Source organism: Thermobia domestica, chromosome 1 (assembly GCF_964235325.1).
Source record: "Thermobia domestica chromosome 1, izTheDome1.hap1.1, whole genome shotgun sequence".
Lineage (NCBI taxonomy): Eukaryota > Metazoa > Arthropoda > Insecta > Zygentoma > Lepismatidae > Thermobia > Thermobia domestica.
In genome coordinates this window covers 66,473,359-66,500,598 of record NC_137454.1, presented here as the reverse complement: position 1 = coordinate 66,500,598, position 27,240 = coordinate 66,473,359, and the positions used below count along the sequence as shown (strand labels likewise).

At 35.5% G+C, this 27,240-nt stretch overlaps 1 long non-coding RNA gene across 1 annotated transcript in view; it reads right to left on the bottom strand.

Annotated features, from left to right (window-relative positions):
* The window catches only part of LOC145685692 (uncharacterized), a 162,319-nt gene that overhangs the window by 53,251 nt on the left and 81,828 nt on the right, over positions 1-27,240 (bottom strand). The window contains exon 2 of the long non-coding RNA XR_014131467.1: positions 4,971-5,145. This is a non-coding gene — a long non-coding RNA (uncharacterized LOC145685692). The remainder of the gene's footprint in view (positions 1-4,970; positions 5,146-27,240) is intronic.

Here is a 27,240-nt window from a genome sequence, read left to right as displayed (position 1 = left end):
CTTAGCTAAACTTTAAACATCAGTAACTGTCGAAATTATTTCATTAACCGATCACTTACTGAACATTTCAAACACGTCAAACCAGTGGCATAACATGAAGGTTAACCTCTCCTCCGCAGTCCTTAGTTATGCGTCCGTACTTTCAAGGGCGGACTAAGGGCCGGGCGACTGCCCGGAGCGCCAGAGAAAGAGGGGCACCAAAACAAGCCTCAAAAAGTATTTATAAATTTTATAATGTGCTTTCTACTGACGTTTTTGGTTTATATTCTTGTAAAGTAGTTTCAATTATATGATCTTTTTCCATTTCACTATGGAAGAAGAGAGTTTCATAGTACTAAGGGGGCTGTATCGAAAAATTGAGAGATGGCATGTAGAATAAAGAGTGCCGGGAATTAAGTATTGTTTGTTTGTTTGCTTGAGTTTAGCGTTCCACGGTTATGCCTTAATGGGCAAGGGAGATGTGGATACTAATTATAGTGGAATCCGAACCACTTTTATCGTTCAACAGTAATCCACCGGGAATTGGACCCGGTACCACAGAAGGCAGACGTGCTAGCCACTAGACCAGGGGGGGTGGAGTTGGTATTGTTTATAGCGGGCCATATTCTTTGTGAAGTTTTCCTAGGTAAGGATTTCTTTTTGAAAATGGGTTTAAAACAGGGGCGTCATTTAGGGAGGGCAGGGAGGGGCATTTGCCCCCCCTGAGTTTGAGATTATATAGATTTTATCATTAGAATAGTAGTAAATCAGTGAAAAACGCGAAATTTTACTTATATCAAGAGGTCTTGCCCCCCCCCCCAAAGCAAAATCTGAAATGACGCTCCTGGTTTAAACTATTAAAAACACTATGATAAAATGTAAAATATAGGCTACTACTAGGGGAAGGGCGCCAAAAAGTCACTTTGCCCGTGTGAAAATTTGTCCTGCTCCGCCCCTGCGTACTTTCTGTATACTTTTTGGCCTTGCAGCTTGTGCGGTCCCCACGCCACATTGTTGCGGGGGCGCTATTTACGCCTACCCTTCGAACGTAATTCAATAACGGTTTAAGAAATTCTACCATCAGCGTGGAAACGGGAATATATTTTTCTAATAGTCCCATAGAACTTTCACTCAGAACGCCAGATGCAATTTTTCAGAGTGGGCTCTGGCTAAGTAGAAGGAAGATCTGTTTCCTAAGTAAGTTCCTTTCAGAAAGTTTGCTATTTCTTTAACAGTGATGTAAATAAACATACTCATCGTTATTAGCTCGACACCAAAGCATCCTGGACAAATCCCTCTAGAACAATGATCGGCAAAAGTTATTCTGCCTAATTTTATAAGCGACTCAAGGGTGAAACACTTGTTAACGAAAGCAATGTTGTGTATATACTGCCTTGTTTCTGACAAAATATCTTTTGTAATCTTTAGACATTTTTCCTATTCTTTTTGTCACCCTTGGTTGTGTAGGGAAGCCTCGAACAAATAAAGAAGAGGTAATATTACAGTTAAGGGGCGCTATAAATATATTAGGTATTTCTTTTGTTACCTAACCATAACGGCCTAGGGTCGTCTTCAGTAGAATAAAAAATGCTACGTGATATTACATTCACGAAGGAGGAAAGGATGCTCTAAATATATTTCTTATTCATTTTGTCTGCCCTGCTTCTCAGAAATTATATACCTTGTGTTGGAGGGTGCTGAAAAGAGAGGAGGGGAAATAAAACGTCGTGCCCCCTCATACATTTTAAATTTTGTGACGTGGTTGCTCAAATTATTACTAAAGAAAGCACATTAAACTAAGATGTGTAAAGTTACAACATTATGTAATGGTGGCATATTCAGGAATAATAATAATAATAATAATAATAATAATAATAATAATAATAATAATAATAATAATAATAATAATAATAATAATAATAAATATGAATGTCTTTGGAGAGCCGAAATTATGTGACACGAATCATTATAGATAGAGCTTTAAGATGAGTGGTCATAGGGGAGGAAAAACAGGATTTTTCTCTCTCTGACTCTCTAACGTTAAGATTATGTGCTGAAACCAAGAAGCATCATCATTCTACAATAGGTTGCTTTTACGTAGAATATCTATTACTTGAGCTCTCCTCCTTCGGGCAACTTTGCTTATGTAGTAAATTCAAAACAATTTCAATTTAAGACAAATATTTATAGAGAAAATTAAACATTTAATAGGGAAATCTGTTATCAAAATATCCAAACACGTAGATAGAAGACTATGTAGTGAGGAATTGTGAAACTATAAAATTCTCCAAATTAGAATTAACATTTACTGGAAAACACTCGTTATGCATCAGTGAGCACAGGGGAAATAATTACGAATCTGTTTGCAAACAAAAATTAGAGACACTAATGCAAATGCGACGATATTTTCTCTCTTTTTTTGGTATCGTCATGTGTTTTACACATATGTTACAATTTGGTTCTTTCCCAAATAAAAAAATAAATAAAATAACCTCAGTGATGAAAATGACAACAGTCCTTCACGGGATTCGAATCGTCTACCTTCGGTATACAAACTCGTTGCTTTATCTAACTGAGCTATTTGCTTTCTTACGTAAGCTGAACCTGTTCTACAGTAAAGACGATTTTTCATTACGATTGGGCTAACAATTCGTCTTTTTCCATAGGTAATTTCCACTATTTGCACTATCTATACGTTAATACTTAGCATAGATTCATATATTTGGAGTTCACTGATAATGCATATAATAAGACATACTAGAAATATTTCGTTAAAATTTTCGTTTGTAGATCTAATCCACGCTTATCTCACTGACATAGATGTCGCTGCTTCGTGTTGCACTGCAGAATTCCCTCGCGTTCTTGAAAATTTCCCACTTTAGCAGAGTTGGTAATTCTCGAGATTTCTGTCGATTTAATGTTTTTTGCTTCTAATTTCTTTATTTTAAGCTAATATCTAACACAAATATTAAAAACGGGTTTGTTATTAACCTGTCCTGCTGGGGAAACCTTCCGAGATTTCGAACATATAAAGAAAACGGAGATATTTTCAAAAAACTTCAAAATAAAGAGACGCGTCATTTATTTTGCTCATGGTAGTACGCCAGACGTTGGGTACAATCACGTAAAAAATTGAAGGGCGAAAATTCAATACGGAGTGAGAAAAAATTCCGAACGTGTTTCCTAAGAGAATCATCCTGTATATATTTTATGAAATATTTTGGTCTACCCTGACGTTGGCTGCCCTAGGTAAGCCCCTAATTGTCACAGAGATATAAACCATACCTGATTGGAAAGCTCATGGAACACAGATTTCAACGAGGTAACTCCTGTGCCCCCGTGCGTGCGACAATTAACAGTGTTGCCAGAGCCCCACTAACTTCGAAAAGTGTATTTTTCATAACATTTTACTTTCTTCTTCTTTTACAGATTGGGCACGGGATGCACAAAAGTTACTTCTTTAGAATCTGTGTACTATAAGCTTTTCAATGAGGTATTGTTCATATCTCTGTGCCAATTAGGGACGTAGCTAGTGATGGGTAAATTCCGGGAAGATATTTTTCGGGAATGTTCCCTGGGATTATTTCCGGGAAGATTCCCAGAAATTGGAATTTTCCGGGAATTTATGTACAATCACAAAGAAAATTGCATTCTATTACTATACTATGATTTCAAAGTTAAATCCTTAATTGAACAAACATATAGCATGAAGTATTAATATTAATGAACCTGCAATGAATATTATATCTTTTAGTTTTAGATTGACGCTCGTATTGCACACGTGCTGAAAATAAATGTTAAATAACATTCTAAACACGTTGACTAATTCATTAACGTAGCATTAAGAATAATAACGTCTTTTTATTATTCTTTAATGTTCATAAAAGTTCTCTTAGTAACACATTTACTGTAAATAAATCTCAATAATATTCTTCATTTGTGCACAACAGTAGAAATGAAAACGTAGCGTGAACGTTAACTTTGCAGTTTCAAGTAATAATATAAGCGTAAATTAACACTTGTTACTTTATTGATTACATACCTTCTGGATTACTAATGACGATTCTGCATATGTTTGCTTCGTGATTTCACTCTTGTAAAGTAACATTAAAATTGCCACTCTGATTTCCATGCACGAATAACAATTTGGTTGACATCTGTGATGGTAGAGAGGTTAGTTTACAATTTACTTATAACACTTGATTACTTCGCCAGACTTAAATGCGACATATCATTTCAACGATAATTTCTGACTACCTATTACATTTTTATGAATTCCTTATATATTTTGAAATACGAAAAGTAACCAAATCTGTTAATGTATCTTCAGCACCATAAATAGATGAATCGTTGGTTTCTATTTCAAGAGTTATCTCTTATGAATTTCAACCTTAACACATATTTCCCGTGCGTTGTTCAATACTTCCTTAATTATTCCTCTCATTCGGAATTAAATACTGCCTTATCGACTTCATTTTTTTGTTTGTTTGTTCTTCTAATGCTATAAGGTTCTTATGCTCAAGGTTACACACAATTTAAAATTGAGCTTCTCTTTTCTCAATAATATTTTCTATTAAATTTAAATTGTTTTCCTTTACTTAAATTCCTTCGCTAAATACTTCATCCGATGCCATCTATGATTTAAGTTTCTCATTGCGTGATGCAGAAAGAAGAGTGAGTGAGTGTCAGCTAATTTCCTCCTTCTTTAGTTCTTCACTCACTCACAAAGTGTAGAGCTGAAAAATTATCGAAATAAATTTGAAGAACTAAAGAAGGAGGAAATTAATAGCAAATAAGTGGTCTACTCAGATTGAATTTCTTCATACTCGACATAAGTGCAACGTTACTTCGAAGAAATTTCTGAACACGAACGTTTAAGGGATCCTGAAAGCTCTTTTCATGTTCGTGGTTGGCACTTACTAATGAGATTTCGTAAGTAGGTATGACTAAAAAGAACTTCTACCTTCTGTTATATAGTAAATATTACCCACCTCCTTTCATCTCAGTTTTCCGAAAGTCTGTATAGCTTTAATGTTGTTTCAGAGCTTTTTGTCACAATGGAAAGTGCTGGGAATTTATTTGCCAAACAGAGAATAGTATAATACCATCTGACGAGCACAACGAGAGCATATTTTTCATCGATCACTCCTTGGCAAGAACCTCGACCTAGAAGAAAGAAATTACAGAAATCAAAAGAATAAATTTTAATAAAGAATAAAGAGTTAGTTCCTCTCATTCGGAATAAAATACTGCCTTACTTATCGACTTCATTTTGTTTGTTGTTCTCATGCTATAAGGTTCTTATGCTCAAGGTTACATACGATTTTAAAATTGAGCACCTCTTTTCTCAATAACATGCTCTATTGAATTTAAATTATTTTCCTTTCCTTAAACTCCCTCGCTATATACTTCATCAGATGCGATCTATGTGTTATAAAGTTTCTCATTGCATGATTATTTTATTTTATATATTGTTATTAAAAATTAATACCAATACATTGTAGAAATTAAATATTTAGTTTTGTAGCATTTCAATTTAAAACGGCTATAATTTGTTTAACTTTAAAATGTCTATATGTACCTGTAACTAATCAATAGTTGTAATTTAACATTAGGTAGTTTGCATTCGAAATAAAAAGTGATCTGATGTTTCAATTCCTTTGACGAGCCAGCAGTAGTATATGTGCTTTTATATTTGGAACAATTTTACAGGAATGAGACTATTACTAAAAATGAAAATTATTGTAGGCCTTGCCCATCAATAATGTTCCAGGATTCTTTGTCTCTGTCAATGTTAATTTCCCTGGTTGATTTCGGTTGGACATCTTCGGTTTTCAATTTTGGACATCTTGCTTAAAATTTTCCTAGATAATATAATTTTGAGTTCTACTACGAACAATCCATTTTAGTAATGTAAAATTAAGCGAAGTGCTAACTTCGTAATGAAGTTAAGCAGGTCGGAACATGAAAGTTCGACCTATATTAATTCAAGTTCCTGCATGAATTATGTGGTAGAACGATTTCGTGACCACCTTATTTGCCTAACCCATCGCATAGACTGCTGGGGCCCAGTGCAGCTCAGTGTGTGAGCCATCAAATATGGTAGCATAAATAGTACGAAGAATCCATGTCGGCACTTTACGAATTAGAGGCGATAACTTCATGTTGGAAGGATGGAGGTGGTACCACCAAATGTCTCCTTGAGTTGTTCGTGATGCAGCGATTTGTTAACAACCCTATTTGCGTGATTTTTTGGAATATTCAACCAAACAAACAAAGTTGCCACTTAATTGTTGCTTCACGTCAAATGGACGTTGGTACTTAGCTGTTGATAAAGGTGGCGACTTCATAATGTCACGATTGCATGGTCAGCTCTTTCACCTGACTTGCATCGTGGATTTTTGGGGTCCCAAGCTATCCATGATGCAAGTCAAACTAGCAAACCACGGAATCGTTCCACCACCACGATTCCATTGTTTTATAGGAATTCTATAACCAATCTTAGTTGGGGTACACTAGTACCCCAAGTACGGTTGAAAATCGTAAATGGTGTACACTATAGTCCGCATCAGACGAAATGGCGTTTGGCACCATCCAATAAACTCGCAGTGTGCTGTTACTAAACGAGAAATGTAATCATTCATATGAACAAAATCAATTATAAATAACTAGATTCCTGTCTGAAGGTTTATTAACAGCGCACTGCGAGCTTATTGACTGATGGATCACGCTATTTAGGGTGAGGCGGACTATAGTGCCCATGTACGGTTTATGGGTTACCAGTGAGGAATGGTAAGTGTTAAGCGCCACAAGCATGACAAAGCAATTTAAGTATTGCTTAACTCTTCAGGCTGGCTTAAACAGCTTGACAAATACAGTCACTAGCTCGTCTTATCTGTAAAGACGAATTGAATCCCATATAAGCAATCCGTACCTGCGCTTCGGGTTGAGGGTGCGATAACTATAAGAACATATTCTAATTTTCAACGCTTATTTGCGAGCAATTTGTACAGTTATTGATTAATTTTGATTTAATTGTTGATTACAAATTGAACACTATAATAAAGTCTAGATCGAATAAAAATAAAACAAATTGTTATGCAAGATAATTACGTGCTAGGGTGGCTTTTAACAAATTGAATAAAACACCCATTTTTAATAATTCCATATTTGTGGCAACTCAACTTTGCACAAAGCTTGTGATGCTCATTCATCCAGCCAGCAATAAGGCTAGTAGACAAATTTGCTACAAGTGAAACACAGATACTAATTTCGACTTTTGTTTCCATGGAAATGTAAATAACAATGAAAGCGAAATATTTACGTAACACGAAAACAATTATTGTTTTAGTTTACTATTGTTGTTCTGTTGGACTCTGTAATTTTATTATCATTGCTATAAGTGACACAACACCAACCTATAACTTCCCTATCGGGTGAGAATACACTTGATCGTGAAATTCATATGTCTTTACCGAGCTCAGATTTAAATATTTTTATCACTTAAAATAAGCAAATAGCGGCAATTTCAATTACTGCTTCCATTATAAAAAAAAGCAACAAATATCACCAGTATTAAAAAATGCACTATCTAATTATTTTACAGTTCCAATTTTAAAAAAATGTTTGAAAATTTTTATTATTTTATTTTATTCTCTAAATTTATATCTATCTATCTACCTACCTATCAATATATATATACATATTTTTTTACTACATATACCATTACAAAGAGTAGCCTTTCAATCTATGTTTGTGTAGCTCATATAAGAACTTTTTTACAAATAATTACACATATAGAAGAAAATACCCGAAACCTAAAAAAGACAGTAGTCAGCCTCTGAAAACCAAAGGTCTGCCATTACTTTAATCAGTACTCAACCATACATTAGAATTGACTTTTTAATGGAATTTAAGAAGCCAATTTTCCAGATATCAAATTAAGGAACAAACATATTACACACAGAGTTCCTACAGAGAAAAACTACGTGAAAAATACAAGAAAGAAGACTTTTTGTACTTACCGTAAACTAAGAAAATTCTGCCTCACTGGCCTATTTAATCTAATATATAGGTCTATTTATATTTACATTAATATTTACACTTAGCTATGGCATTCTTTAATATAAAAGTCATAAACGCACAGTCAACACACACAAACATTTCTTTAGCAGCTTCTCTCTATGATAATTCACTGAGGCACGTGTATTTTAAGTGGTATAAGTGATCACAAAATTTCACACCCAATATTGTTAAGTCTGTCGTCCTCAATATTACTTATCAATTCTTCTTCACAGGCCATACACTTTACACAGCTTTTAACAACTCTTCGCATATCGTCTTCGGAACTTCTACTGCTACTTGGCTTGACAGTCTTTTTTCTTAGTTTGACTTTTTTCAGTTTCCTCTTTCTTTCTTTTCTCCGCCGTTTTCGTTTTAGACGTTCTTCTTCTACTTTTCTTTTCTTTTCATTCTTTAACATCTGATAAAATTTCTATTCTTGGGAGGATATCGTACATGGAACTTTTTCTCTGGGCACATTTTTTTTTTCATTGGAGCTGGCCAGAAAAGATGATCAAAGGCAGATGATATGGAAGTGTTTGACAGAGATTCTCTTTGAATTTCTTCTGAGATCATGGAGTTATTTATGGCACTACCCATTGAAGAAACTGAAGCAGACCTTTCACCTTGCGTCGTTTCAGCACAAAATGCCATAAATTTGCCGGATATGTCTTCCTGGTTTGAATCAGACGCAATATCTATTTCTGATATCGCAGACATACAGAGTGTTTTAAAATAACACCAACGTTTGGAAGGTGATTCCTGACGCCAAGATAAGACAAGAAGTGTAGACCAACTTTGTTGCGCAAATGCTTCCTTTCGGTGTTAGGCTGCCGAAAACATGAAAAAATAAATTTTAAAGATCCATAGCTCCAAAACTATGAGAGCTACCGTAGTCGATTTAAGGCTTCACTTAGTAACTAATATGTGCCCTATCGAAAATTCCATGTTTCAGAATACTACGTTACTCCCGCAACAATTTTTATAGAGGGAATTTGGCTACGGGCACATGATTTGAAGTACTTACCAACTACCTGTTGTGAATAAAATGGACATGAAATTTATGCTGTAAGCGTAATTACATAGAAGCTTTAAAGGACATCTCCAGTGACTCCCTACTTTCTTGATCGGTGAATACCAGGGTCGATATGGGTATATAGACAACCAGTAAGCCCTGTAGGTCACGAATACGTTTGTATCGATGTCACAAAATGAGGTGTGCTCGAACAGGAGTCGAAAAACCGATCGACAGTTCCGACAGTATAGTCACTTCTCGGGTCACCGTGTTTCATTCGAGAGGCTTAATTATACGTTTTTTTCTTTCTGGAAAATTTTAGTTTTTTCTTTACGTTGGTCTATTTTACCTTGATTTGACACTCAAATTTCATCCTATTTTGCATTGAAAATTATCTAAGTGAACAAGGAAATAATTATATATGATAATTAAATTTAAATTAATCGCAATTTGACCCATGACAAACATTTTAGCATTGTATATCGTAAAGGTCAGATCCACCGGTATTGTAACAGACTTTTGCTTGAGCGATGGACTGTAGAAACTCAAACGCTGATTAGTGGTAATTTCACAGCCTTGTTTTATTACAAGTGTAAACTTCTTAGTAGAGAGGAGGGCGCGGATCATGCGTCAGAGTTGATGACGATGGGTTTTGGTGTGTCGGAGTTGGTCACAATGGGTCAGAGTGGTTTGTGGTGGGTTGTGGATCAGAGACAGTAGCAGTAGGCGGTGGGTCAGTGGGTTGTGGGTCAAGTTTTCATTGACCCACGCCATCTCTGCAGGCATATATGTATTTTTACACATTTGGTTCATTCTTTCGACCATGTGGATTACTGACCAGACCTTGGAAATGTTCTCGAAGGGATTGTGGTATGTAAAGCACACAGGTTTTAATTCGAACGAATTGACAGACACCGATGCCATATTGTTCCAATTTCGCATATCCGCAATGTGAATACAATAGAGAAATCAACATTTATAATATTACTTTGGTGGCCTGGTAGTTAATGCTTCGGAGTCTGAATAACCACACCCGGTTGTAAGTCCTGTCCTAGGGGACATATTTTCTTTCAAAATATATATTTTATATGTTTATATTACTATTAATTGCTTTGTTGCATTTTTCCCACATTATATTAGACTAGTGACCGTGGTTTAGAATAGATTATGTAACGTCAGATACAGTTATGTATCTTTACACTTTCGTTTCTTTCTTTCAAAATACATTTTTATCTGTCCGTATATATTATTAATAACTTATTTCTAGCATTTATTAAAAATTCATTTTATACACGCAACAGATAGAACATCCCAGAGCACTCTTTACACAGCAAAGCATTTATTTTCATAGAACGTTGCTACGTTGCCTCCACCCAAGTGAGACTATTACTAACTGCCGGAGGCATTAGTGTTCTGGACGTAAACACGTCTGATTAACGATGTAATGGAGTAGCGTGTTGAGATACTCCTAGTATTAGCCTTTCTGTTGTTGTATTGACCTTGAGAGACAAGTGCCTTTTCGTGGAGCCACAAGTTCCCTTTAGTCCGTGACGTTGATATACAGTAGAAATGACCTTTGCATTATTATCCTGAAGTAAAATACAAAAAATGTATCAGTTTTACCTGAACACCCACAAATCTGTTACAGCACAGAGAACTTCCCACAACTGATTCCAATCTGGCATAATATCACGGCTAACCGTTTAAATTATACACCTAGGGGTCCCGGGTTCGATCCCAGCCCCCGCCAAGTGAACTTTGTGGTGGACAAACACCGTGTGTGTGGGTTTTCTCGGGGTTCTCCCGTTTCCTCCCACTTTCTTCATTCCACCGTTTCATTCATTACTCATCATCACCGTCTCCTTTAGCCTAACCGGCATAACCGTGGGATGTAAAACTCAAAGATTTCATTTCATTTTTAAATTATACATAAAAGTATCATTGGTATGTTAGTGTTAATAATATTTGTGGAACCGAAGACAACATTTAGACTTCCAAACTGTGCTGTGCATAAATGTCGGAAGTCTTATAGAACTGCTTTATCCGTGTGTCTGTCGAAAGATACCAGAGCAAAGATAGTGATATCGAGAAGGTTTCTGCTATTGATTCAGCATCCAAAGAATAGATTCCATCTCATCCGTTAACTCTATATTCAAGCAAGAAGTGGTTCATAATAGCTATTTCTGGTTTTAACATTTAAGACCATAGATTGTCCAAAATACTCAACCGAAACTGAAGTTGAAATTTCCTAATGCTTCCAGTTTCAATACCGATTTCCGTAGAATAGAAACAGTAAACGGCATAAAATGCGGTCTTTTGCAATTAATTCAGCGTCCAAAAATAGATTTCATCTTCTGTGCTAACCATCTACTCAAACAGCAATTGGTTCGGTTTAGCCATTTTCGGTTTCAACGTTTGTCGCCATAGAAAGAAAACGATATTAGATAGTGGGAAGCGGTTTTTGCAAAGGATTTAGAGTCTAAAGACAACATATAACTATCTAGAATACCGGTACTCTACCAAAACCGGGTGTTATTAAAATTTACATTAACTTCTCGTTTCATAAATGGCTTCAACGTTTATTACTATAGATCGAAAAGAGCAACAGATAGTGAGAAGCAATTTTTGGGGAACGATTCAGTCTCTCAATATATTGCTCTTACCCACATAATTCTACCAAAGCCAAGAAATTGTTCAAATCTACTAGTACTTCCGGTTTCAATACTGATTTTCGTAGAGCAAAAGTGGTAAAAGATATTAAGAAATATCTTTTTGCATTCGATTCATCGTCTCAAAAGTAGCTTCCTCCTTCTCCGTTAAAGCTTTGTCCAAAGCAGAAGTTGTTAAAATTAGGCATATTCTGTATGAACGTTCATCGCCATAGAACGAAAACAGTAATAGAAAGCGAGAACATTTTTAACAAAAGATCCAACATCTCAAGAGAAGATAACAATTATTGCCACCAAAACAAGAAGTGGTTCAAATTAGCTATTACTTCCGATTGCAATACTTATTTACATAGATTAAATCGATGGGTATCTGGCAGTGTTGGGTAAGTTACTTGTAAAAATGTAACGCATTACAAGTTACTTTACTTTCTCTTAAAATATAACGCGTTAGTAACGCGTTACTTGCCTCAAAAAAGTAACTGTTACTTTACTTCGAAAGTAACGCTTTACTAACGCGTTACTTTTAGGTCCAAAACATTGAATATGTGGAAAAATATCTTATTACTTCAGTTTTCCGTACTGCTATTATTACCGCTATTATTATTATTATTATTATTATTATTATTACTATTATTATTATTATTATTATTGCACGTTCTGAATCGATTTATGTAAATGCGAGGACATATTTTTACTTGACAAGTATATGAACATTTTAATGTAATGTAACATTGACTAAAATGCCATACTGCGTTACTCGTAGGGATGGGCACGGGTGAATTCGAGCAAGTTTTCTTTGAAACTAAATTCAACTACAAACAGACATCTTTGATATCGACCCGAGAACTCGGCTTGAAAAATTTCCTCCAACTCGACTCGAATTCGGGTCGAGTTTCGAATCGAGTCGAGTGAAATCTGGTGTATAGTTTCGAGTACTCTCTTCAAGTATCTTACATAGACAATATAATTATTATCAATGGTACTACTACTACTACAACTTCTTCTTCTTCTTCTTCTATTATTATTATTATTATTATTATTATTATTATTATTATTATTATTATTATTATTATTATTATTATTATTATTATTTTTATTATTATTATTATTATTATTATTATTATTATTATTATAACACTGTGTATAAACATGAAAGATAGGCGGTTTATATATGAATACTAAAAAAGTAGTTGATTGCCAACCTCGGTAGTCGTGAAGTCTAGGAGGGAAGGACATTGTTCACGAGCTTCTTAATTTGGGTTGAGGGTCTAGGTTGATTATTCGGGCTAGAGCCAAACGTTGTTAAAAGTTATAGGGCACTGGCCAAATATCTTCAAAACTGCTCGGCCCGGGTTTAGAATTGTCAACGACTCGAGCAGATCGGGTCACAGCTCATTCACTATCGACTCAAACCGAGAAGTGAGCTGAGCCAACAACTCACCCAACCGAGTCGGCTAGAGCTCATCGCTCAGTATAGTCGAACCGAGCAGATAGATGGCTTATCCCAACCAAGCCAGCTCGAGCCGATATATTACATAGTCATCAGCATCTACAATCAACGTTGTCCAGCATTAAAAGAGATCACTGCGACTTGAAGTAGATCAAAGAAAAACTTGTAACCTGTACGCCGTTCTCCCTGTCAATCAAAATTATATGCTAATCAAATTATTTTATTTGTCTTTCCCACAAGAACGTGTGTACTATGTAACACAGTCCAAGTAAACATAAAACCAAACATATCTTACTGGACACAAAACTCACTATTGTAGTCTAGCTCAATAACTTAATCTCATTTACTCCATTCCGTACAAAACCCTGAAATCTTGATTACGAATTAATCAATCGTCTAAATCGTAACAATTCTTCTTTTTCATTTTTACATACTAACGCCTCTTAACTTAGCAACGGTCACTGCAATATTAATAAGCACTTTGTGCCACTCTTCAATTCCAACAACTCTCTCCCCTTTACGAAAAAAAAAATCTTACTTTTTTTTACGTGTATCCCCATCGAACTGGAGGTCTCTTTATCCTTGTCGATATTCTGATATTTTCTAGCACTTCATTGTCTCGTGTTTCCCCTGGTGAAACTGATTGAGAACTGTATTGCCGCCAGAGAGTCGGATATATTGGAGTGCCCCCTGGCCTCAACAGGTCATTTCTCATACTTTCGTTTTCGTTTGGACCTTCCCTGTATTTCTGCCGGTTTTCCAGGTCCATGCCAAATTTAACTTGATGAGCATGACACAGACGAGTGAAACCATTCATTAATACTTTATAAGTCTTCTTTCCCACTTTACCTAGTAATACTCCTCTAATAAACTTCGGTATGGAAGTTTGATGATTTTTAACCCATATGGTTTGTCCATTAATCTTCTCCGTCTCATTTTGCGTTTTATCCAGCTTAATACGTGGAATAGAAAACCAAGAACGAGGTTTGAAGGCTAATAACGTTTCTGCCGGCATCTTGTTTGAAAACTTAGAATTCGTATGTAAATATACGTAATTGATATGATCAATCCATGATTCAAACATCCTTTTGCTCACTTTGTAGTTTGCTTGTATAAATTTTACTTTCAATATTTTTTTAATTGATTGTACTGTTCTTTCTGCTGTTTCGTTACTTTGCGGGTGGTAAGGCGGTGTGTGCATCAAATAAATACCTCTTTGTTCACAAAAATTCTTAAAATTTATGGATGTGAATGGTGGTCCGTATCCGTAACCAGAGTATCTGGAAAACCTAATAATTGAAAAACTTCCTCTAATTTCTCCACAGTTTCCTGAAAATTCGTACTATTCACAACCCACACCTTGATCCATTTGGAAAAGACATCTGTTAATAGTAACACTACAAATCCAAAGATTGAAAAATGATCTAGATGTACTCTCTGCCACGGTCTTTTAGTCGATGGCCAACTATTATACTGTCTTTGAAATGGAACGTTGGTCATGGATTGACAAAAATGACACGTTTTAACAAAATTGTGGATATCCGAAATGAAGTCTGGCCACCATACTTGCCTTTTTGCTGTACTTATCATTTTTTCCACCCCCAAATGGTGAGTATGCAACCTACTTAAATGTGTATATCGTAGTTTGCTAGGTACAATTACTTTTCCTTGCAAATATAATAGATTATTTTGCATTTCCAAATTGTAGAGATGTTTGAAAAACAGTTTATGTTCTTTATCATCTAGAGTGTTAGGTAGTTTCTTAGGCCAACCATTCCTTGTCCAGTTTAGAATGGTTTGCATCCATTTGTCTTGCTGCATTTCCTGTACAATTTCCTGTTCTGTTAAGAGAAACGTTTGAACTTGACTCATATAGTATTGCGACATCTCTTCGTCTTGTGTAGATGTATTCAGAGGAAATCTTGATAAAAATCCGCAACTTTTACATCCTTGTGATATATAATTTCAAAATTATAATTTGTTAGCAGTAAATACCATCTTAATAAGTGTGGAGTTATATTGGAAGGTGGCGCTTTTACTCCAAAAATCCAGTGAACCGGCTGAGAGTCTGTTAAAATTTTAAAGGATCTGCCGTAAATGTATTTATGGAACTTCTTTATCGCAAAAACTACTGCCAAAGCCTCTCTTTCAAATTATCAGTAATTCCGCTCCGCCTTGGAAAGTGTTGCTGACGCACATTCGACAGTCTGTAATTTATTTTTATTACTATTAAATAGCACGGCTCCCACACCGTAGGGAGATGCATCAGTCATAATCAGAATCTCTTCCTTTTCGTTAAAGGGGTGGAGAACTTGTGCTGCTGATATGTTCTTTTTTACTAAATCAAATTCGATTTGATGTTTTCTATCCCAATTCCATCGCACACCTTTATGTAATAATTGATTCAAATTGGGAATTTTCATTGACAAAGCAGGTAAATGTCTATGGTAAAAATTTACCATTCCCAGAAAAGATTGTAGCTCTTGAACACATTTTGGCGGTTGTGCTGTAAGTATCGGCTCTAATTTGGATTTGGCCGGCAAAATATTATCCCCCTTCAAATCATATCCTAAATACGTGATTTTGGTCTTGAAGAATATACTCTTATCTTTTCTGACCTTCACATTGTATGCCTTAAACTTTTCCAATACCTTTACAGTTCTATTAAAACACTCCTCCAACGAGTTACCCCAGATTAATATGTCATCTAGATACGTGGCAATCCCTTGACAATTCTGTAGTATTTGGTCCATAAACCGTTGAAAAATTTGGGGTGAGCAATTTAGTCCAAAGGGTAATCTTGACTGTTGAAAAAGCCCCCATGGAGGGTTGATTACCAAATACCTAGCTGAGTTTTCATCGACATCTAACTGTAGATACGCGTTTGTGAGGTCTAATACAACAAAATAGTTAGCTCCCCCAATCTTATTAAGAATATCACTAATTTTCGGAATCGGATATGCACACTTTTTTGTATAACGATTAAGTGTCTGTTTAAAATCACAGCAGAGCCGAATATCCCCATTTTTCTTTCGAACGACTACCATGGGTGTGGCCCAATCTGAAATCTCAACCTTTTTCCAGATTTTCAAAGTGCATAGTTTATCCACTTTTTGTTTAATCTCATCTAATAAAGCGTAGGGTATGTCATAGGCTTTCCTAAAAATAGGAATGTTCTCCGCCTTCATTGGAATACTTACTTTATATCCCTTCACTGGTTGATCAATATCATCAGAAAATATAACATCAAACTGTACTAGAATCTGCTGCTTATAATACTGTGTTTCGTTACTTTCACTAACCAACGGTGCTATAGTTTCAATCTTCAAGAAATTATCCAAGTTTTGTTGCCTCCACATAGGAGTTAAAATATCTAACCAGTCTCTACCTAAAATGGGTATGGATAAATCAGACTTAATTACCACAAGAGATAAATTGTACTCTTGACTATGAAAGTTAATTCGGACATTCACATAACCCAATGTTGAAATAACTGATGAATCGGCATTTCTTAGTGAACTAGAAAACGTCAACAGTTTGCTTAGAGGAAAATATTTCTGTTGTTGCTTTAAACTTATGGCAGAAACAATTGCTCCGGTATCCACTAAAAATTGCATATCTTGATCATCACAACTTAAAGAAACAATTATAGGTTTGGACAGACACATTTTACTATATGCCATCCTACCGATTGCGCCAAATATGTTAATCAAAGTTATATGCTAATCAAATTATTTTATTTGTCTTTCCCACAAGAACGTGTGTACTATGTAACACAGTCCAAGTAAACATAAAACCAAACATATCTTACTGGACACAAAACTCACTATTGTAGTCTAGCTCAATAACTTAATCTCATTTACTCCATTTCGTCACAGATCACATATCGTACAAAACCCTGAAATCTTGATTACGAATTAATCAATCGTCTAAATCGTAACAATTCTTCTTTTTCATTTTTACATACTAACGCCTCTTAACTTAGCAACGGTCACTGCAATATTAATAAGCACTTTGTGCCACTCTTCAATTCCAACACTCCCCAGATCCTTCTTTGCGTAATATTGTTACGGGTGTAATTGTCAAAGAGAATGTCAATGTGAACAATTCAGAGACAGTCGGGAAAAGGATTCTACGAAATATGGTTGGAAGCCAATTTTTGATGTATCATTGTGACGGTCTCACATGTGTGCGGGTAAGCATTTGCAAGGTGAAAGTATTGTACGAACAAGGAATTGGATAGAAAATATTCCTATCGATCGGATAACAATTTTGCTATAATAAATAGGAAAATCAACAATAACATTGATTAAATATGAGATTCAACAACCGAAAGGTTATGCAATGTTAATTCTTACTATCGCAAAATACCAGTTTAAATTCGCTATAGTGGATGATTACGTTCAAATAGATCAAATAAAGATTAATAATTTTAAATAGGTTTTCTCGAAATACACTTCCTCCTCCCTCAAAAGGGTTCATGGATAATATGGGCAATAAGGACACGACCTTGTGCCCACAATCAAATGGAATCAAATAGAACAAGAAAATTAGCTACAAACAAAAATGCAAAATAAAGAAATACTAGAAATAAAACATGTACATATGATCGGCTCTTTAAACCCACTACATAGTACAACGACTCACCAAAGGTAGTCGTCAACCTGGTTCGGCTAATGATATCAGTAAATCTTGAGTGGTAGTAATTGTTTACACATAAAAATATCTTCAATAATTATATACACTATTATTCTCACCTTTTCTATCGAAATTACAAGTCGATGATCGGTATTAAATGGTTTATTAGTTGATACTCTTTTAACGTATTTTCACTCAAACTGTCTTGCAAACATACATGTTGATTAGGTATATATCAACAACAACATAGCAACCAACTATATAATAATGTCTATTTCTTATATATTAAAAAACATTCTTCTTTTGTTATTTTTAAATTAACATTATATCTGGTATAGTGCTTATGTAGAAGCACTTTCTGCCCAAAAATACAAGTAATTATCAATTTATACAAAGTATCTCGTTGTATAAAAATGTCGCCCGACGATGGGACTGAATATAAAAGTTACAAGAGAGCTTGGTTTTTATATTTAAGAACCACTGGTCCGTTTATAAGAACGATATTCCATTAATTATATTCTATACATTTTGATCGACCCTCGTATATATATATATAACATTATTTAGTTTCTTTACATGAATACATTTATACTAAATCTTTTATTCCATTAATACTTATTTTTGACAATAAAGTTTCAACACAAATTAATATAATGTAAACAATCTTTGTGTTTAATCAATCATGAATTAAATTATAATCCTTCACATTAATAAAAAAGAATTAAAATCATTGGAAAATTATCGTTGGTTAATGAAAATCAAAGAAAATTAAATTGAATAAAAATCAAGAATTAAACGCAACCTACGTTCGAGCGAACAAAAGGAAGAAAATAAATCTATTTCTACACAAACAGAAGACACCCTTTTATATATATTATATTTTTTTTTAGTTTCCTTCATTCTTATGTATTCGAGCAAGAATGTCAGGCGCGACTAACTTTTTCACTAGACGCATCCATTTTTCTTTTGTATACTGGGTAGGTTTCCAAACCTTCAACTCATTTATATTACGAAGTCCAATTGACGTACCCGTTTTAGCGTTCAACAATTCAAAAACTTTAGGGTTTATTTCCTTAAAACATAAATAAGGACCTGAGAAAATGTCACAAAATTTGTAAATCTTCTTTAACAACACATTACTTTGTGGATGTTGTTTAACAAAAACTAAGTCATTGACCTTGATCCGATATTTTCCTTCTTGCAAAGACTCTACTTGAGAATTACGTTTCAGAAATTTGTTATGTCTTCGGATTTTTACCATATTCACTAAATTGGAAGAATCTACGATTGTTGAATCTTCTAACTTGACATTAAAATGTCGTTCCACAGGGAAAATCAAATCAGAACTGTTATGTACATTAGCAGGAGACACGCCTAAAGTGTCAGATATAGAATGATTCAAAAGGTACGTGATTTGATTGACATGCTTGATCCATTCGGCGTGTTTATCTTTACAAAAGTGTCGAAACAACATACCAAAATTGCGATGTACATTTTCTACAACAGAGCTACTAGGATGGTACGGAATTACAAAATGAATTTTAATATTAGCCTTGTTCATAGCTTTGATAAACACATCACTTTTGAACTGTGAACCATTATCACACAATATGTGTTCGATAGGACCACAATGTGGAATATATACATTCAAGATTTTATTTATGATAGCAGCGGAAGTTGCTCTACGCAGAGGATAAGCTACTACATAACGTGAAAAGATATCCATGGTTGTAAGTAGATAAGTTTCTCCAGTAGCTGCTCTTGGTAAAGGTCCATATAGATCGATAGACAGAAACGAATGTGGTCTCTCTGGCGTTATTGAGAGCATAGGTTTTTGTACAGCCTGGTAGTTATGTTTAATTCGCATGCACTCAATACAGTCCTTGATATGATTCTTGATTTGAGCTCTCATTCCTCTCCAATAAAAGGATTTATTAATCAAGGCACATACCTTTACACAACCAAAATGACCGAAATCGTCATGATAGGCCTTTAATATGCGTGTTGTCAGCGTAGGTGGAATGCAAATTTTGTTTCTAGATTTGAATTTAAAATCTTTAATAAGGAGAATTCCGTTGGATAATTTAAATCTGGAATTCCAATGTTTGGGACAATTACATCCCTCACTGCATGAAGACAAATGTTCCATGATTTGTTTATATTCATGATAATTCATTTGATGTTCTCGTAGATCTTCTATTGAAATGGTAGCTATTTCATCCTGTAAGATCTTAAATTCGTTGATGGACAAGATATGTTGTTCTTCTCCAGGAAAAAGACGTGACAAGGTATCTACGGGTCCATTATCTACTCCTTTTATGTGTTGTACTTCAAAGTCATAAGATTGAAGCTCTAACGACCAACGAAGTAGTCTGTTATTATATCCCTGTATGCTGTTAAGGTATCGTAATGAATTATGGTCGGTAAGTACTATAAAATGGCATCCGCTGAGATATGGAGCAAATTTTTGTATCGCAAAACGTACAGCCAAAAGTTCGATGTCAGTCGTGGTGTATCCTTTCTCAGCTTTCTTTAAAGTACGGCTAGCGCAATGAATAACGGCCGGTTCCTGAATGGTTGGATTAGGTTGCCAGAGTACTGCAGAGATTCCAAGTTGAGAACCGTCACACTGAAAATAGAAAGGAACGTCATATCGAGGGTGATTCAAATGGATGTTTCGCTTCACGCATTCCTTCAACTTATTAAAACTGTGTTCTTGAATCGGACCCCATTGCCATGTTACTCCTTTCTTTATAATCATAAATAAAGGCTGGGCTATCTCAGCAAATCGCGGGATGGCCTTGCGAAACCAATTGAAGAGCCCTAATACTTGCCGTGTCTGTTTCACATTTAATGGGGCAGGCAGATCTTCTATGGCTTGTACTTTAGATTGACTGAATTGTAAACCAGAGGCATCAATTTGGTATCCAAGAAATTCTATAGAATTCTGCAGAAATTTTGATTTCTGTAGGTTGATAGTAAGGCCCGAACTTTCCAACCTGTCTAAAACTATATCTAAATACTTCAAATATTCATGCGGATTTTTTCCCATGATCAAGATGTCATCGGCATAGGTTATCACGTTACTGCGTAAGTCTTGACCCAAGACTTTATTTAAGCAGGATGCTAACGCCGCACTGCCATTGATAAGCCCAAAGACTACACGGTTGTATTCGTATAAGTGACCTTCAAAACTAAATGCTGTGTACGGTTTCGAATCTTCATGCAGTTCGACCTGATTATATGCCATTACTAGATCTAAATTTCCGAAAACTGCATTCCCTTGTAAAGAGGCTAGTATTTCTTCCACTGGAGGATACCTCACTTGTTCCAGATCAATGTGACAATTCGTGCGTCTCAAATCTAAAACCACACGTAGAGAACCATTTTTCTTTGGAACAACATGTAATGGATTGAGGTGAATGCTTCGTGAAGGCCTAATGATCCCATCTCTTAACATATCTGTAATTTGCTGACGTACATTTTCCCTGTATCTATATGGAATTATATAAGGCTTGGTTACAATGGGTTTGTCTGTTTTAACCTTAAAAGAATAAACAAAATCCTTGCAACGCCCAGGACGTTCTGAAAAGACATTTTTGTGTTTATATAGAATATCCTTAAAGTCAGCCTTTACTGTATTATCTGTAAAATCAAGACTACTTTCGAGGGACATAACACGCTCAGAAAACAATACATCGTCTTTTGAATCCATCAAATTTTGGATGTCTTTCCTTCGTTGATCATTTAATTTACCACTTTCTGAACTAACAGAAACATTATTCAATACATTAGGAACATTATTATATTGACAAGCAATATCATCTAATTTTGGAAGCAGTTTCTGAACGATTTCCTGAGGTAGGCCAGGTATAGTCAACGTTTGGTTTCTAAAATCGAGCATGACACGCAATTGAGATAATAAATCTAAACCCATAATTAATTTTTCATTCAGTTCCTTTATTACTAGAATAGGGATTGATATTTCAAAACCTTGAATAGCTATTGTCACACGAGTAATTCCAGCTACTCTCTTTTTATGTTTACCGGTAAAATCAACTATAATAAGATTCTCAGCCTTTTGTAACTTAGGATTCGAATAATTACTAGTAATTGTTTTCCATAGCGAATACGATAATAAGGAGGCGTTTGCTCCTGTGTCGAGTAAAGCTTCAGTGCTTAACCCATTGATTTTAACAGGTATTTTAGCTGTACTGTATGATTTTAAAAATACAAAATTTTCTTCAACATCAAAACCATCATTGACAGTATCATCTTTGGACCAACAACGATTTACTACAGGCATAACTTGGTACTGACATCTATTAATTGCTATTTTCGAATAATTATTTACAGATACGTCATGTAAAAGGTCGTTTTCATCATTAACATGAACATGTAAGTTGGAAGATAAATGTTCATAAGAATCAATAGCTGACGTGAGTTTGACGTTATCGCATAAATTTGAAGATAAATGTTCATGAGAATCTATAGCTGATATGGGTTTAACCCCTACAACATCAGCTGCAATTAGTTTAAATTCATACTCGTGTATGGTTCCAATAGAGTACATTGTACAGCGCAATCATGGTTATGTCCCGTATTACTGTTCTGTACAGGAATTGCATCAATATCTGGATTTTGATGTGAAGTGCCATCTCTTGACCCCCGATTACGTCTATCCTCATAATTTACTGTATTTCTGGAATTTCGCCAAGTATTTCGTCTATTTTTGAACCTATTTTGTGTATATGGTCTTACATAAGGATTGCCACGTCTAATTAGGTTAGGCAGATTCCCTACATAGCTTTGCCTATTTTGCTCATTCTGATGGCTTGAATTTACTCGGTTTAGGTTGTGTTCCGTATCATTCACACTACGGATATTTAGATTCCGAACAGGTACAAAATGATCTGAATTATTTTTACTTTTACCTACTCCAGCTTGTTGATTCAGAGCATGGTATTGAGTTTCATAGCATTGAACAAGCATTAATAAATGGTTAAAACTCATACACTGGGTAGAAAACAGGATCTGCTGTAACTTAAACGATAGCAAATTTCGAATTGATGCTATGATTCTAGATTCTGATTGCAATGGATTTACGACTTTTAATTCGTTGTATGTATTTACAACAAACTCGACAACAGATTTGTGTAAACGAGGATTGAAATGTTGATTTCTAATTGTGGCATCTCTATTTGCAAGCAAAAAGTCATTTTCGTAATTTGCGATTAGCGCTGCTTTGAACTCGTCATACGTATTGACGTGATCTCGCACTGCTTTGAACCATAAAGAACATGGTGGGAGTAATAAATGAGGGATTAGTTTCATATATTGTGATTTATCTATACACATTATATTGCATTCGTCCTGGAATTTTTCTAGGAAAGAAGTAGCATTCTCATTACATTTACCACTGAACTTACTCATAGCACGTATTTCACTCATCTTTACACGTAACTTTACCTTCCTTTTATCATTCCGTGTTCTTGTTGAATGACAATTCCTACCTATGGCGTGATGTGTAGTTGCACCATCTCTTTTCTGCACATCGGTACTCCTCGGATGAATTTCTTCCAAAATAATGTCCTCATCAGATACGGGTGAAGGCGAAGTCATCTCTTGTGAACAAGGGAATTCTACACGATCATTAACCATGATGTTGTGGTATGTGTTGTCCTTGATCTGTAGTGTCCTGATTTTCTCTTGTAAGGTAGCTATCAACAGAGTATTCGCGAATATCTGGCTGGAGTTATCCGTGACCTGTATCTTTTGTTGCTGTACAGAAGATTCTATTACTTCCAAATCCCTTTTTACACCACTGACTTCTTGGATTAGATGGTTTTGATTATCCTGGCAATCCTCAGATATTCTTTTTAACTTTTTATCAAACTGCGCGGTGATGTCATTCATCGCCTGTATAATAAATTGTTTCGTCTCTTCTGACTTCTGCTCCAATCGTCTGTTGGATTCCTCGGACTTCTGCTCCATCGTCTGCTTTAATTCCTCATATTGTCTGTTGAATTCTGTGGACATCTGAACCAAATTTTGTTCTAATCGCTTCATGGCTTCCGAATCATCTTTTCGACATTGTTCTTGCCGCTGTAAGGCTAGCAAAATTCGGTCTTCTAATGTCATTCCTGGTGCTGCACTTTGTTCACCGTTATCACAATCACTGGTTTCCTTCTCCATGGCCTCACCGTTCATTTTTCGTGTGATTATTCTACCACTTCTAAGTCTTGTCGAGTTCGTAATCATTAACCTTATTACAGAAGTAAATTCACCCTTACTTTACTTCGGGATATGAATTTACAAAGTTCCCGGGTGAGGTAAACCAAAATTTTTATAACGACTCACCAAAGGTAGTCGTCAACCTGGTTCGGCTAATGATATCAGTAAATCTTGAGTGGTAGTAATTGTTTACACATAAAAATATCTTCAATAATTATATACACTATTATTCTCACCTTTTCTATCGAAATTACAAGTCGATGATCGGTATTAAATGGTTTATTAGTTGATACTCTTTTAACGTATTTTCACTCAAACTGTCTTGCAAACATACATGTTGATTAGGTATATATCAACAACAACATAGCAACCAACTATATAATAATGTCTATTTCTTATATATTAAAAAACATTCTTCTTTTGTTATTTTTAAATTAACATTATATCTGGTATAGTGCTTATGTAGAAACACTTTCTGCCCAAAAATACAAGTAATTATCAATTTATACAAAGTATCTCGTTGTAATAGTTCAACACGTTTTCACTTATATCACATAATCACATATTCCACTGCGAACAATTTAACAGCAAGAATTTAGGTGTTCACGGAAGCCCTTACTGGAGATGCAATACGACAAACCAAAGATCGCTATAGCTTACAACATTTCAGATAGATGGCCGAACAATGCAATGTTCGTTGTCACACAACTAGCTGCACTGACCTCTACCGGAAATCAACTAAAGTTCAATGTCCCTACTTGTCAACTATCAAATATATTCTAATATTTTTGAACATCACCGTTTCAATCATTTAAAATAAAAGACCGAGCAAAATATCTTACCGACGAGTCCAGCATTAAAATTGACAAAGACAGAACCATTGAACTTACTCTTCTCTACAAACGATTTTTGGTTATGAAAAAAATGGAGAACGTGTATTGAGCTTTGAGTTCAGTCCATTTCCAGCAGCCTTGTTTGAAGCCAAAGAAATCTTTCGTGTAACTAACAAAGCTCAACTGGTTCATGTGATTGAGGGGTATATTATTAAGCAATCGAAACAAGCTATCGTGGATTCGGCCCCATCAATTGAACACTATGTATTAGATGGTGGTTCACTTCTTCATCGCTTCCATTGGAAAAAGAGCGAGAGTTATGGTGTCATTGCGCATTCATACGCAGAGTTTACCATAAAATATTATGGTAAAGCAATTCTTATTTTTTACGGTTACGAAGCTGGTCCTACCATCAAGGATAATACACATCATCGGCGAGATCAAATCACTTACTCGACTATGTTTCATTGCAGCAACAGATTTTGTAGTAAAAAAATACTTTCTTACCACATCTAGCAACAAAGAGGAACTTATTCACATTATGGTAGAAGAACTGCAGAAAAAGGGCTGCAGTGTTATCAATGTATCACGAGATGCAGACGTAGATATCGTCATAGTAGCTGTCAAGTCATCAGAACAACATCCAACGACATTCATTGGGGAGACATATTTGCTCATCCTCCTTCTCTGTTATGCTCAGCTTGATAATAAAAGCCTATAATTTCGTTCGGACAAGTCCACACTTCATAAGGTATATGACATCAATGAAATGAAACATGTTCTGGGTAGTAATGCATGTTCGCAACTGTTGTTCATTCATGCTTACACAATATGTGGATCAACTTCGCAAATATTTGGTGTAGGCAACAAGTCAGTATTCCAAAAGTTCATTGAAAGTGAAAAAACAATTCAGAATTGTGCAAATGTGTTTCTACTGTGACATCAAACAAAATCTATTATAGAAAGGCTAGGGAGCAAGGTAATGACTGTCCTGTTTGGAGGCAGAAGTTCTGATTCACTTACTTCTTTACGCTACCCACTCTTCAGTAAGAAAATTGTTCCTTGCACATCATTCGTCACTCCAGGGCGCCTTCCTCATACTGACTAGGGATGATTCCATACTGGAACCAAGTACCTGGAGAAAACATATATACCAATTGAAAGCTCTTGTTATCAGAAGTACGAAACCATTTTCGAATCACGATCAAACCCGCAACCTGACCCTATAAGGGGTCAGTTTGTTGGTGTTTGTGACTCTATGTATGGTATATTCGACAAAAGTAAAAATGACTGTAACGATGCATCATGCGTAAGCATCAGAGCCCATCATGTTCCTTTGTGGCTCATTGCTAGAACGTGATTCGGGCAAGAGTTTCATAATATCACCTTGCACCCAGACGTACCCATTCGGTCAGTGTTGTCAACGAATTGTAAATACAATGTGGCAGATGGTTTCTGTACCACCGGATGTATATCAACGAAACGTGGCATAAACATAATTCCTCACTAGAGAAAATATATTGTGGACGTATTCCTCTCCCAAGAACCCCAGTTTATCAGTGTTGCCAAACAAATATAAAAATGAGAAATTGTAAAAAGCTTCCGTAAGATCAAACGTTTGTACACCAAGCTTGGCAGAAACATCACACGACACTGTAGTGAAAAGACGTTGAGTGTGACCAATTCACAACCATTCTACATTATCAGTGTTTCCAATAAGTGTTAACATCACAATGTTGAAAATGGCGTGCGTGCCATTGAACTAATATATAACAAATGTGACAGAGTAGCATTGGACAATGGAAAACATACTGTGAGTGTCCCCGAATCCCAAGCAACCCAATTTCACAGTGTTGCCAATCAATGAGAACATTCAAGATTTTCGCATAAAGTCTACCGTATTGGCGAACATAACTGACCGCATCGGTGATTTTGGGTTCACACTAACATATTACAAACCGAGTATGGGTCACAGGCTAATTATGCCCACCAATGTTGTAGACTTCATGCGAAAATATTCAATGTTCGGATTGGTTGGCAACACTTCCACACTGGGTTGCTTGGGAGACGGGGACACTCACTCTGTTTTCCATTGCCCAATGCTGCTCTGTCACATTCGTTATATATTCGTTCAATGCACACACGCCATTTTCAACATTCTGCTGTCAACACTTGTTGGCAACACTGATAATCTAGAATGGTTGGGAAATGGTCACACTTGACGTCTTTTGGCTATAGTGTCGTGAGATGTTTCTGTCAAGCTTAGAAACTTTTCATCTTATGAAACATGTTTTACAATTTCTCATTTTTACACATGGTTGGCAACACTGATAAACTGGGGTTCTTGGGAGGGGAATACGT